Source organism: Vicugna pacos, chromosome 2, assembly GCF_048564905.1.
Source record: "Vicugna pacos chromosome 2, VicPac4, whole genome shotgun sequence".
Taxonomy (NCBI): domain Eukaryota; kingdom Metazoa; phylum Chordata; class Mammalia; order Artiodactyla; family Camelidae; genus Vicugna; species Vicugna pacos.
The window spans coordinates 20,884,106-20,897,529 of record NC_132988.1 but is presented as its reverse complement, the minus strand read 5'-3'; the positions used below and the strand labels follow the sequence as shown (position 1 = coordinate 20,897,529).

At 40.4% G+C, this 13,424-nt stretch overlaps 1 protein-coding gene across 3 annotated transcripts in view; it reads left to right on the top strand.

The window, feature by feature from the left end:
• The first annotated feature begins 1,499 nt into the window (after positions 1-1,499).
• Positions 1,500-13,424, top strand: part of IL15 (interleukin 15) — a 75,886-nt gene continuing 63,961 nt past the window's right edge. The window contains exons 1-2 of one of the 3 annotated variants that reach the window (XM_072976544.1): positions 1,500-1,565; positions 1,814-1,860. The gene's annotated coding sequence lies outside the window, so the exon portion shown is untranslated. Of the gene's footprint in view, positions 1,566-1,813; positions 1,861-6,884; positions 7,016-7,383; positions 7,509-13,424 lie in introns of those variants that run through there. The other 2 variants (XM_015249496.3, XM_015249497.3) reach the window with 2 other exon arrangements.

Below are 13,424 nucleotides of genomic sequence, written 5' to 3'. Positions count from 1 at the left end.
CTTTATTGGAGATATTCTGCAACATAATCATTACTGTCAGTTTTAATTTAAGATCTACAAGTGAGGAATTTTAGTGATAGCCTTATCACTTTTTAAGGCATGTAGGGGCGGAAAAATAATTTTCCCTCTGCCCTTCTATGTTTTTGGCTGAGACTCACTCGAAATAAAAAAAACAGATAAACAAGAAAAAACAAACAAAAGTTTAATAATATGTATACCTCCTGTACATATGGGAGATGCCCAAAAAAACCAAGTAACTCACTGAAATTACCCGGCCACCACCTTAAAATATCGTCTCCAGCTAAAGACAAAAGAACGACGTGGTGGGGTCGGGTAGGGTCGGGGAGGCCAGTTATGGGAGGTTACCAGGAAAAGCACAATAAACAAAAGTGTGATGGTTACACAGATTTAAGTCGCTGGGTTCTCTAGTTGATAAGAGTTTCTAGAGAATTGGTCCTTGTCCACTTCCTGGTACAGAGAGGGAGACACCCTTAAAATGGAGATTTCCCATATACATGTATATTTCTCTTATAAAAGGGTAACTAGTTGGTTTTCAGAGCTTTCCCTATGTCTGCTGTTTCTTATAAATAATCAGCTCAAGATAATCCTTACATCAAAGAGGCATATTTGGGGGGGGGGAGGCGATATTAAACAGGAGATTTTTAGTAATTGGTTGTCATTTTTTACCTTAAAAAGAGAAAAAAGTTTATATTTTGATGAAACCCAATTATTTCACTTTTTTTCTTTTACAGATAGTACTTTCTGTGTTCTGTCTAAGAAATATTTACCTACCTCGAGATTGCAAATCTCCTATGCTTTCTTCTGGAAGGTTTATGCTTTTAACTTTACATTTAGGTCTATGAACCACTCTGTGTTAATTTTCATGAATAACATGTGTTAGAAAATTGAAAATATATATATTTTGCCCCTAAAAAGCACAGTTGTTCCTGTATCATTTGTCAAAAAGATTATCCTCTCAATCTCTTACCTTGGCATAATTATCAAAACCAATTGGCCATACACGTGTGAATTTTTTTCTGGACTCTTTATTCTGTTCCTTTGATTTGTCTGTCTATCTTTATGCCATTACACATTGTTTTGGTCTTTGTGGCTTTATAGTCAGTGTTGATATATGGCAGTACAGATCCTCCAACATTGTTCTTTTTCAAAAGTGTTCTGCCTCTTCTAGGTTCTCTACAGTTGCATTTCAAAGTTGGAATATGCTCACTGAGTTGGATAAGAAAGCCTGCTGGGATTTGCACTGAATCTGGAGAATTAACATCTTAATAATTTTATAGCATCTTCCAATAGATGAACATGGTATTTCTCCAAACGTTTAGATGAAGGGTTAACAAACTTTCCTGCAAAGGGCAAGGTGAGTATTTTAAGCTTTGATAAATAAAAATGGTCTCTGTTGCAACTTCTCAATTGCAAAAGTGGCCTTAGCCACATGTAAACAAATGGGAGTGGCTGTATTCTGAAAACAAAAATAGGCCAAAGCAGCAAGCGCACCCTTGATTTAGGTTACTTTCATTTTCTGTCAGCAATATTTTGCAGTTTTCAGAGTACATGTTATTAATTTATTCTTCAGTATTAAATACGCTTCAGTATCTTATTCATTGCTGTATACAAAATATAATTTATGTTTATATATTTACCTTGTATCCTGCTAAAAATTCACTTTTAGTTACAGGAATTTTTTGAGTTTTCTCAGGAATCCATTGTCTACAAATAAGATAGTTTACTTATTGCCTTCTAATTTTTATGACTTTTTTTCTTTTTCTTATCTTATTGAACTGCCTGGAATCTCCAGTACCAGCTGAATACAGCAGACATCTTTGCTTGCAGCTGATTTTAGGGGTAAGTCATTCATCTTTCACTACGAAGTAAGATACTAGCTGTACACTTCTTTGTCGATGCCCTTCATCAGGTTGAGGGACCTTCCTTCTACTTCTAGTTTTCTGGTTTTTATCATGGCAGAATGTTGACTTTCGTCAAATACTTTTTCTCCTTTATTCAATTAATATGGAAAATGATATTGATTGCCTTTAAAATGTTAAACCAGCTTTGCATTACATAAATAATACTGTTTGTTCGTGATGTATTATTCTTTTTAAACATTGAATTAGATTTGCTAATATTTTGTGTTATTTTATGTTAAAAAAGATTTCCTCTGTAGACTTATTTTCATGGTAATATCTTGTTGGGTTTTAGTAGGATAATTCTGGTTTCATAAAATAAGTTGAGAAGTATTTCTTCCTCCTATATTCTTAAAGAGTTTGTGTAAGATTAGCATTATTTTTCCTTAATTGTTTAATAGAATTTACTAATTAAGCCACACCTGTACCCTCTGCCTTTTTCTTCTGTCCTTTTCATTGTGAGTTTTAGATTGATTTCACAAACCATGTTGTTTGAGTATTTTAATTTAGTTTGTAAGCCTTTTTGTTATATTTCTAGGATAGTGATTGGAGGCTACCATTTCATCAAGGTAATTTCCTGCACAACAGTTACCATAATTAAAAAACCAGTGATATTTTTATCAATGATTATGAGCCTTCTGTTGGTATAGCTGCCATATGTCAAGAGTGCTTCTGAAAATTGATTTTGATAAAGGTTTTGAAGAAAGTTTAGTTAAAAATGCAATGAAAAGTGACTGTAGGATTAAATACATATATAAACCATAGAATTGTTATGTAAATTATCAAATACATATATAAACCACAGAATTAAGTTATGTAAATTAGCAAATTATTTCATGATAATTTCAAAGAGCTATTATATGCATACACACATATACATACACATATATCTGTAAGTTCTCAGATTTTGATGCTAGCAAGAATTTAAAACTATGAAATGACAGGTGAAATTATTTTTGACCAAAAATAAACTCAACAAACATTTTTGGAGGGCCTATAGGGTGAAAGTCAAAATAAATGTCAATTTAACTTTGCTGATGTAGATACATTATTGTGTTGACTTTGATTCACACCCTTTTGTTAAAGTTATTACATATTACAACAAGTGCATGAATTTAAATTAGAGAACTCAAGCAATATGTATTTTCCATATGTCAGGAAGTACATGTGATGAAAATAAAATCCCTTTTTACAGTTAGTCATTGAAATAAATGCCAACAAGATCCATTCATATTGTGTACATTTATAATGTATACTTTCATTATATAATCTAAGTAAAGTAATTAATGTTTTTTGAACTAGATTTTGATTGGTAAGTTCAGCCTTAAAAGACTGTTCAGAATAGTATTATTAGCACATTTAATTATCTCTTGGTTCTGTTTAAATCCCTTCTCCCCCCACCCAACTAAGTACCAAAATATTTAAGATACCATATACTTTTAAACATATTAAGAATTGACTGTGCTATTATTTAATTATTTTAAGTTCATCTGCAGCTTGAAACTAGGTGTCCTTTCTCCTCCTTTGCCAAGGGCACACTCTGACACTGTAGTTGAAACAAAATCACCATCTCTAATGGGCATCAGCCAGAATGTGCCATCTACTAGTTGTGCTGTTTCTGACTTGCAGCAGCGCTCAACCAGCCTGTTGTCAGTGACTTGACTCAGATAACCTATGCTCTTTGTGGGGCTGCAACCCTCACAGCAGTTTTATCACAGAAACACAATGAGATCAGGAAGCAGAAATTCAAGGAAACTAATTAGTTTCCTCCCTGGCCTTGGCTAAAGTTAAGCTAGAGCAAACAAATTTGGGTTGAAAGATACTGCTTGAGAGTCAAAGGCTTTCCTCAGGAACCCTTTGTTCTAGAAGCAGTGGAGGGTGGTTGTCAATTTAGAGCTGGTAGAGAGTAAGGGTGTGGCCTCAAGCCAGACCACCTGAGGTCAAATCCTTGCAGGGCCACTCAGTTGCACGTGAATTACAGGCAAGTTGTGACATTTTTCGGACCTTGGTTTCTCTATCCGCAAAATGGAGATATAGTTCATATTTCATAGCATTGCTGTGAGGATTTCATGAGCCAATATTGAGCATCCAGGCACACAATGTAGGAGCTACAGAAGTATTAGCTAGTCTTGCTGCGCCACGGAGAAAGCAGTAACTTAGGAAGCTTTTGAAAATTTAAGTAATCTTTAAGAGGAAGGGTATCCCTCTATTGTCAGGACCACCAAAAAGACAGAGATGGGAAGCAATCTTGAGGTAAGGCTACATTTCAGGCATGCTTTAACCAAAATGGAAACTTGAGGGGTTCCTCCTGGCTATGTTTTTCAAAGACCAGAAGATCAACTTGTTCTTGGCCTGTGATTTGTTCCTTAGGAGGACCACAAATAAGGTCACAGTGATGGATTTTGAACACTAAGTCAGATGAGCTAACTTTCAGCTACTTCCATGTAGTCTCCAAAGCTATAGAAAACATTTATTAGTCATTTATTTTAACAGAGAACTAGCCAGTTGGCTAACATTGTCTTTGGAATGAAAAATCAGATATTAAAAACTTATTCAACTATGATTGTATTATTAATTTTTTAAATTCAAAGAAAGATTATTATGGTCACTTCTGTGAGGTTTAATTAATCTTTACTTCTTTCCACATTGTAATTTTATTAGTTGCCTTTAGGCAGTTTCAAATTATTCCATCAGTCTTGGTCTTTGCTTTTAATTTATACAGTGGAATTTACTTGTTCATTGGTGTGAGTAATTTTCAATATCTTGCCAAACGGCCTGTGGCAACTGAAAATACAAGTTGCATATGTTAGATTTCTCTGTTTGAGGCAGTGCAACAAAAACATTATGCTGAAAACCCAGCTTCATTGAATCGCAGGCATTTATATGACTAATTAAAAAACATTTTTTTCCTGGAATGAAGAAAACAAATTTGACCTACATATTCCAAAGTCAAGTGGTAGAGCAAAGTCTATCTTATGGCTATAGTCAGTTTCAATTTCACTTTATTATCATGCATTTTATTTTATCTTCCCAAGCTGACTAAATGCTTTATGTATTATTCAGCTCATCCTGTTCCAGAACTTACATGTATTAGAAGCTCAATCAATATTTATAGACCAATTTTTGTTATTCTTATGTCTTCAGATTGTACTCTAAAGTTTGGCTCTATGAAGAAAATTCCCATCAGTTTTACACTGTTGTGAAAACTTCTCCAGTAGCTCAGAAAATTCATGGTGGCCACATGTTAAAAGTGTGCTGTCAGACATTAATGCCCCTCAGCCCTGGGGACAACAGAAGCCCCCAGGCTGGTGAGCCCTAGCTAAGAGTTGCCTCCTCTAGTTCTCCTAGGCAGCCCAAGTGAAGCAGGATCTGGGATGTGATGATGTGTCCTCTGGCCGCAGTGATACCTGGCTCTGCTAGTTGGTACTGAGTGTGGCCAGTGAGGGGCCTTACTGTCTGGACAACTACTTCAGTGACCACCTGCAAAGCACACAGCATCTGTAAGGGAGCTGAAGGAGATATAAGAGTTCACCTTGAAGGAGCCAAGAAGCGCTGGAGCAGTTCAAGTTGAGGTGCAGACACAGATCCACTTCTCCATCACTAATTTCGATATGCACCTCTACACACACTTTAGTCCTTTGGGTGCTGCTGTATCTGTTGCAACAGAATCCAATCCAGCTGCAAAGCCTGATCTCATGATGCATACTCATGCTGCAAACCACAGCTTCAGTGTATTGCTGTGAAAAAGTCCGACTGGATGTGACATCACTGGTATCATCACAAGAAAATGCAACATTCCATAGTCTTAGAAAAGAATGATTGCTTCATTTCTTTAAATATAATTTCCAACTATGGTAAAATTTTGAAAGATTGTGAAAAAGTTTTTACATTTTCAAATCTCACTTATTTTGTTGGTAGTAACTATCTAGAGTTCACCCTTTTCATAAAAATATTAAATGATTTTATGTGGAACTTTATGCACATTTAATATTTAAACCATTTCTAATATTTTTTTTTTATTTTTAGCATACACTTAAGGCAAAGAAAACTTAGTTAAATTATGTTTTACCAAGCTCCAGGGAGCTGTATCATTCTTTTTCCGTGACATGACTCTGAAAAATCTGGGCCAGCACCCTTCCATTAGGGATTTTCAGTGATTCACATGTGCACAAGATTTTCCAAAGAGTTCAAGTGTTCCCAAAAACTGGACACGAGACTTTTTCTGCAGGCTCCGAGGCACGATCACTGAGCCTCAGAAAATTCAGTACCTTCTTTCAACTGTAAAATTCCACAGGAACATTTCACATGGTTCCATTGCAATGTTTTACACTGGACTACGCCCTACTTGAAAAAGTGGTCCGCTGACAGGCTTATTCCTTCAAGTCACTGACCCTCGGTGCCAACTGCCTTGGACCAAGTCGTTACCCAGCTGTCTTCCTCCAACGTTGTCTTTAGTAAGACTTCAGAGCCGCCTTTCTTATAAACCTGCGGGGCGGGTCAAAGTCTGGAGTAGCTGCCCATCCTGATCTGACACAATTTTTTTCCCTTTCCTCTGGGCGACTTGGGGCCGCGACCAGTCTCCAGCCTTGGCTCGGGAAGCCTAGCATTCCATGCGGGGCACTGTGGAAGTGGCAGGTGGGCTCAGGGCCACCTCCTCATGACTACTCTGCAGGTGCCCTAGAAGGGCTAGGGCAAGGCCAGGGCCAGTGTCCCCGCGAGGCAGCGCCGGCGCTCCCAGACCTCCTCCCTCTTGCCCTCCAGGCCCTGCGCCCCCCCCCCCCCCGGGCACGGCAGTGGCGGACACCTCCCAGGGGGCGGGGAGCCACGACACCTGGGTCAGTGGTCCAAGAGCCGCTGCCACCCGCCCCTCCCCCAGCCTCCTGGAGGTGTTTATCTTCGCCTCTCCTCCTCGCTATTTTCTCTTTCACTTTTCTTTTCGCTGGGGGCTGGGACGCCCTGGGTTCCCGGCGCCCGGGAACCCCTGCTGTCTCGCTGGCAGCCGCAACAGCCCGACGTCGAGAAAGGGAGCCGGGTGACCGCGCCCGCCCGGCTGCGCTGCCTGCCGCCCCCGACCCTGCAGCCCGGACTCGATGGAGGTACGGAGCTTGGCTTCTCCGCTCTGGGAAGGGAGGTGGTGGTGGTGGCAAGGGCGAGGGAATTCTCCCCGAAAGCCTGCGCCTCGGACCCCTCCCAGCTCTGGCCTGACCCACGCGTCTGCCCCCGACCGGCTGCCGGTCCGGCCGCCCCGCCCTCTTATATGACCGCGACCTCGGTTTTCGGTTACGCTACGTGCAAAGGTGTTTTCCCCTCCTGACCCTTTATTCCTGTCGTGGGCTCTCCTCGCTTCCAGCAGAGCACAGATTGCTCGTCCACTTGCGGGTCCCGCGCGGTGCCGCCGAGCGCTGCGCTTTTTCCGTGTCGGCGGCTGCGCAGGGCGGCGTGCGCTCCACCGGCAACGCGCCGGCCGGCGGAGAGGGAGGGACGCGCGCCTCGCTGTCCCCGCTGATCTGCCGGGTTCGGAGGAGGCGAGGTCTCACTGCACAGAGCGCTGAGTTCTGCACCTCGTGGAGCTCAGAAAGTTCAAGAAAGGTACTGCAGCTCCCCGCTTCTTTCTGCCTTCCTCCCAAACTCCCCGCCGGCCTGTGCCAACTCGTGTGTGAGCCCGCTTGTCTGACTGACCATTTTTAGCAAAATCAAATTACCCTCCTCTTTTTCGTTCTGGACACTTACCTTACTTGGGAGCGGAATTTACAGGAATGGTCATCGTTTGACAGTCAGGCTGAGCTGCTTTGTTTCCAGAAAATCAGTGCTAGAAATTGGGAAGAAATGCAGGAGACTCGTATTGCATTGGAATTATTATTCAAGGTTGCTTTAAAATCCAGTTAATTTTTTCAAGTGTTACTGAGATTGCATGTTCCAAAAGTATACAATATATTTGAATTTAATTAATAATATATTGAATTTAACTTCAATTTCCATGCATTTAAAATTTTGTCAACTTCAGAGTCTGTGTAAAGCAAGGTTAATTCTTAGATGATGCTTATAACAGATTCTTAAATAGAGTGAGCAGAAGTTTTGAAACTGGAAGTAAAGTGGTTGTCACTCGCTATTTACATTATGTTTTGAAAAGCTACTTTCTAATGTTATGACACTGGTGATGGCATCTCCTTGTAACTGATAGACATCCTTATCTTGTCAGTGTCGCTGAAGAGGCTTTTTTGACCTATTGAATAAACAGATCAGGTCTAGGTGGTTACAGCATCCTACTGTGCAGAAGGTGGACTGTTCTGTGGAAAGCATCCAGGTACAATATACATTAAATTTTGAACTCCTGTCATTTCACTAAAAAGCAGTGGGGTGGGCATGGTAGACAGAGGCAGGAGGTACAAAGGAAAGGACTAAAGACAAAGTAATAGCCATTTGAGGTTTAAAAAATGAGGAGAACATTTTAAATTTTACTCAAAGTTAGAATACTAGAAAACTCTGAAGGTTTGTTCTGGTTGTGTTTTAATGTCACATCCTCGTATTTCCCCTTCCATTTTCTCCTTTCAGAGTTTTCGTCATATTCAGAATGGCCTTTCATGCAGTACCATCGGCTCTGTGACAGAGCGACAGACAGGGGTTAGTTTGGTGGCTGGTCTGGAATTTGTGATAGGCAGAGTGTTCCTATACTTTCAGATTCAGTCTTTTCTGCTGATTTGAAGTGGAAACTCCAGAACCTGATTTGAAGCTATAGTTCTGGAATTAGGAATTTTCCTGCAGATTACTGGGGGGCTTAAGGAAAAGAATTTGCTGCTTTTTGTTTTAATCCGTGAAATTAATATGTAGATGTCAACAGCTATATCACAAGACATAATGTTTGTCAATGAAATGCACGTTTATAAACTTCTTTGGAGGATGCGGGAAAACAAGGGTGTAAAATCGTTTGAAATAGAGTTTGATAACTGGAGAGTTTTAAATCCTAGAGGATCCTCCCTCTCAGGTTTGCTGGCCCTGGGTGGACTTCAGGAAGGCTGTGAGTGAAGCTCAGAAAAGTTACATGAAGGGGATTTTTCTGAGGAAAATACCTGTAACTCTAATAAGCTTTTTAAATACGTCTCAACTCTTAAACGATTTTTTAAACATTTGAGAAGTTAGAAAGCTGCCCTTTCTTCCTCTCTCTTTTAAGAGTTCACTGTTTTCTTCATTATGTAACTATTCTTTTGAAGGTTAGTTAATGATAATACAGAGAGTAGAATTATAGCCCACAACTTGAACTGTGAGAAATAGTGAGTCATAACCGACACTTACTGAGTTCTTCTTACATAGCAGACATTATTCGAAGTATGTGTGTATTTTCAAAAGTTGTCATCATAAACTTACGATGGTGTTGGGGACTGTATTTTATAACTGAGGAAACTGAGGCTTAGAAAATTGAATAACTTCCCCAAAGCCACAGAGCTAGAAAGTGGTAGAGTTGGAATTTAACTCCAAACAGATCTAAGATCCCTGGCACTTATGAATGGAGATGTTATCTCCATAGAAACAGTTCCTGCAATTGGACAGTGACAATCAACCCCTATTTCATTTTGATGCAGAGTGATATAATGATAGAATGTTGGTTTTAAAGTAATACTTATGGGGTACTTGTATTGTTATTATTAGTTATATATTTAAAGATTATCTTTATGATCAAATAGTATTCACAGGAGTTTCTATTATGCTTGGCTCCTTGGAGAAAAAAATTTTTATGGTTCCTGAATGAAAACATTTGTCCAGTTTACATAGTTTTTGCTGATGGAGTTGGACAAATAGTAGGCAAATATGAATTGATCTGTAAGTTTGTATTTATCTGTCTAACCATCTGTCTGTCCACCCATCCATCCAAGTCAAAGGCTGGGATTCGTGGAGAGATCAGAAGATTCTCACATATCACAACTGAGGTGCTGTAGTCAAGTCTTTGGGAAGTCCCCTTTTCAGAAGATTTTATGGTCTGAGGGTCGGCAAGAAGCCAGCTTCTTTCTTTAGTTCAATATTTACTCTTAGATTTATTTACTTGGTGGTTACAGAATAATGCGTGAGCCTGTTGAGGGTGAACATTCCTTCTGTGCTCACTGCTGTCCTGTTTTGTGGATTGGATGACAAACTCCATAGGAGAGTTGAGAGAACATTTGTGGGTTCTGCTGGCAGTGTTTACTACTATTTAATGGTGAATTTTATTAATTGATTATAACCAATTTTTCATATATTATTATTTATTAATTTGCTGTATGTCAAGGAATGTTACTCTTTAGAAAAAAAGTTATTCAGTGCTGGTATCAGAAATAGGAAATAAGAAACTCTTTGACCTCAGTTCAATATAAGGATATTATTGGTATGCATTTTCTACCTGGAGGCAGGGTATTATATACATGTATTTTCCAGTGTTTCTTCCCACTGTGAATCTAGTGATGCCTGGCAGGTCATTGTTAGGGCAGAGGACTGAATATAGACCACATAAAAATGCGTTTAAAAAAACTCTGAATGTCTACTAGCTGGTCATGTTCAAAGACTGCATAGTTGTTTCTTTTCCAAACCCTGACAGGAGAGTGACAAAGTATTTTGTCAAATAAAGGAACTGAAACTGAAAATGACCCCAGAAGAGAAAAATATGATGGCTGTAAGATTGGTGGTGGTGGTAGGCGAGGCAGGGGAAGAAGCTAATTATCATAACGACACGAAAGGAGCCCAGTGACACAGTCGGTGATCCCTTTTATCACTGAAGTCTCCTCACCGGCTCTTTTGCTCATGTAACTCTGATAAAAATTTGAGAGAAGAAATACGTTGGCCTTTGAACAACAGGGGTTTGAACTGCGAGGTCCACTTCTAGGCAGATTTTTTTCAACAGTAAGTCCGGCAGTACTATCAGAAATCAGCGGTCGGCTGAATCTGCGCATGCAGAATCGCGGGTGCAGAACGGCAGGTGCGGGGCCGCGGATACAGGGGAACCAGGACCTCTAGTAAATTATAGCAGATTTTCCACTCAGCGGTGTTGGCGCCCCTGCTCCCTCTGATTGTTCAAGGCTCCGCTGTACCCTTTGCACACTGTTGGCACTGACCTCTAAAATTTTCAAATAATTATTTTTAATTGAACATTTTGCTTAGATATTTCCAACTTCTTTGATCTCCTTACTCCACAGCAACCAAGATAAGTACATACATTGAGATTTCATTTTTTAACAGAATAAGTGTATTTAAAATCATTCTTTATGTTATTTTAAGTGTTACTAGTACACAGTTAACCAGAATAACCCACTAGCCTTTGATAAGTAATCATCAACATAAAACTAAACTATATTGGACGTGTATATATGGAAGTGGATGTAGGTAGTGCTGATATCACTGCTTTGATGAAAGAAGGGAGCTCTAATATTCATTTTAACACCTGTCCCTCCCACCTTGGAGGGCCAAAAGTGCAGAGTAGGATTCTGGATTGGGAGAGAGATACGCCTCTCTTTTGTAAAATGAGAGAAGCATAATTACGAAAGGGGAAGTGGGAAAAAAGAACTTGCTAGAAATCTGCTTTCCTCAGACACATTTCAGGCACTTAATTTATGAAAAGGGGTTCCCATGGAAGTAGCGGATCTGGAAATTCATTTCTTTGGAACTCTCGATAGTCATGCAGATCGTGGAAAGTTGTGGGGGTTCCCCAGGGTTCTTTGCTCCTCACTTTGAAGATCTCTGATCTAGTTCAACCTTATCCCCATCCTCTGTGCTTGATTTCTGGACTGCCATGGCTCACTGTGCCTAAAAATAAGTGTGTGTGTGTGTGTGTGTAGGGGCAGTAAAAAGGGGTGTCTGGCTGCTATAGAGGCTTCCCACTGACAGCTCTGGTGAGGCTTGGAGAGCCTCTGTAGCCTTATTTCCAATCACACTTCCTCTGTGCTCTAGACACACTTGCTAGATTCCCTTGTCAGCCTTCAAGTGTCCTGCTTGGAATGCCCACCCTCTCTCTAACTTCTGCTGCCCTCTTCTACTGCCCATGCAGAATTATTCTCTCCCTTATATAAGTGTATTTGGTGCTGTCTGCATCCCCCTACAATAGCCCTTCTCCCTGTAAATTCACCTTATTGTGTGTCTGTCTCTAAATTTATGTCCTGGGTACCCAGCAGGGGGTTGGCCTTACTCACTGATTTCAACAATCATTGAACAGTTTGACAGCTGAGCAGAGGAATGCAAAAACAGGTAGGAAACATGAGTAATATAGCAAAACACATTGCTGGAACATTATAATAAAAACATTATTTTAGGAAAATTGGTCTGGGTTAGGATTTATGGAAGAAGAAACAGAAAAGAAAAGGCAAATTGGAGCTAAGGAAACCAGCCAGAAATCCGTCGCAGTCATTCAGGGGTGTGGTCTCATTTCTTAACCCATGTTAAATCCAGTGATTAATGGTCGGGTCTCTTCCTTGATGCCTTGTCAGCAGGACTGGAGAGTTCTTCATTTGCCTTCCTGGCCATCCCCCTCTCCTTAGTTTCCTTTTTTTTCTCATCAACACCTAGTTCAGTCTCTTTTTCTGGTTCTGCGCTTCCCTAACCTTTAAATGTAGGTGTCTGAGGGCTCAGTTCCTGGCCTCTTCTCTGTCTTTGCTCACTCCCTTGGTGATCGTCTCCTGCAGTCTCCTGGCTTTCAGTACCTTCCAACACTGATACTTCATAAATGTGTGTCTTCAGTCATGGCCTCCCTCTGATCTCCAGACTCATATACACAAGTCTACTCAGCATCCCTGATCGGATATTTAGTATTCATCAGATTCCTGGCTTCAGCCCCCAGACCACTTCCCTCACTACTGCCTTCTTTATCCCACCTGAGAGCAAGTCCGTTCTTTCAGTTGCATGGATAATCAGTCAGTCAGTCTTGGAGTTTTCTCACACCCCACATTTAATCGGATTTTCTTACCACCTTCACCACTGCCACCCGGGTGCAGGCCACCACTCTCATGTCTCATGGCATAATGGCAAGAGTTGGTGTCTCTGTTGCTACCCTTCCCCTCCCTCTCCACCAAGACGGTTTTAATTATCTGTTTTCAATGATCTGCCCTGCCTGCATTAAACAAACAAATAAAACCATGTAACAGACAGACAGAAAACACTCTGGAATGCAGGGGCTTAAAAGACAGTAATTTGTTATTTGTCATGATTCTGCAATCTGGGCGACATTCAGCTGGTTGGCTCCTCCTAGGCTGCTCGGGAATGAAACATTCAAAAAGATTTCCTCATTTGTGTGTCTGACACCTCAGCTGGGCTGGCTGTGAAGTTAAAGGTTCCTCCTTCGGAGACTTCCTTTTCCATAAGAAATAGCCATCACAGCCAGTTAGAAATAGCCCGTTAGCCATTACGTAGGCTGCTCCCTGATCGCAGAGAGTTAAGGTTCTAGAGACAGTTTGTGTCCGTCTTTTTGTTTAGCTGAGGGTACTTTTTTTTTTTGTACAATCTTCTTATAAACCTTGGAGACTCCCTGTAAACTTCATTGAGGTTCATTCCATT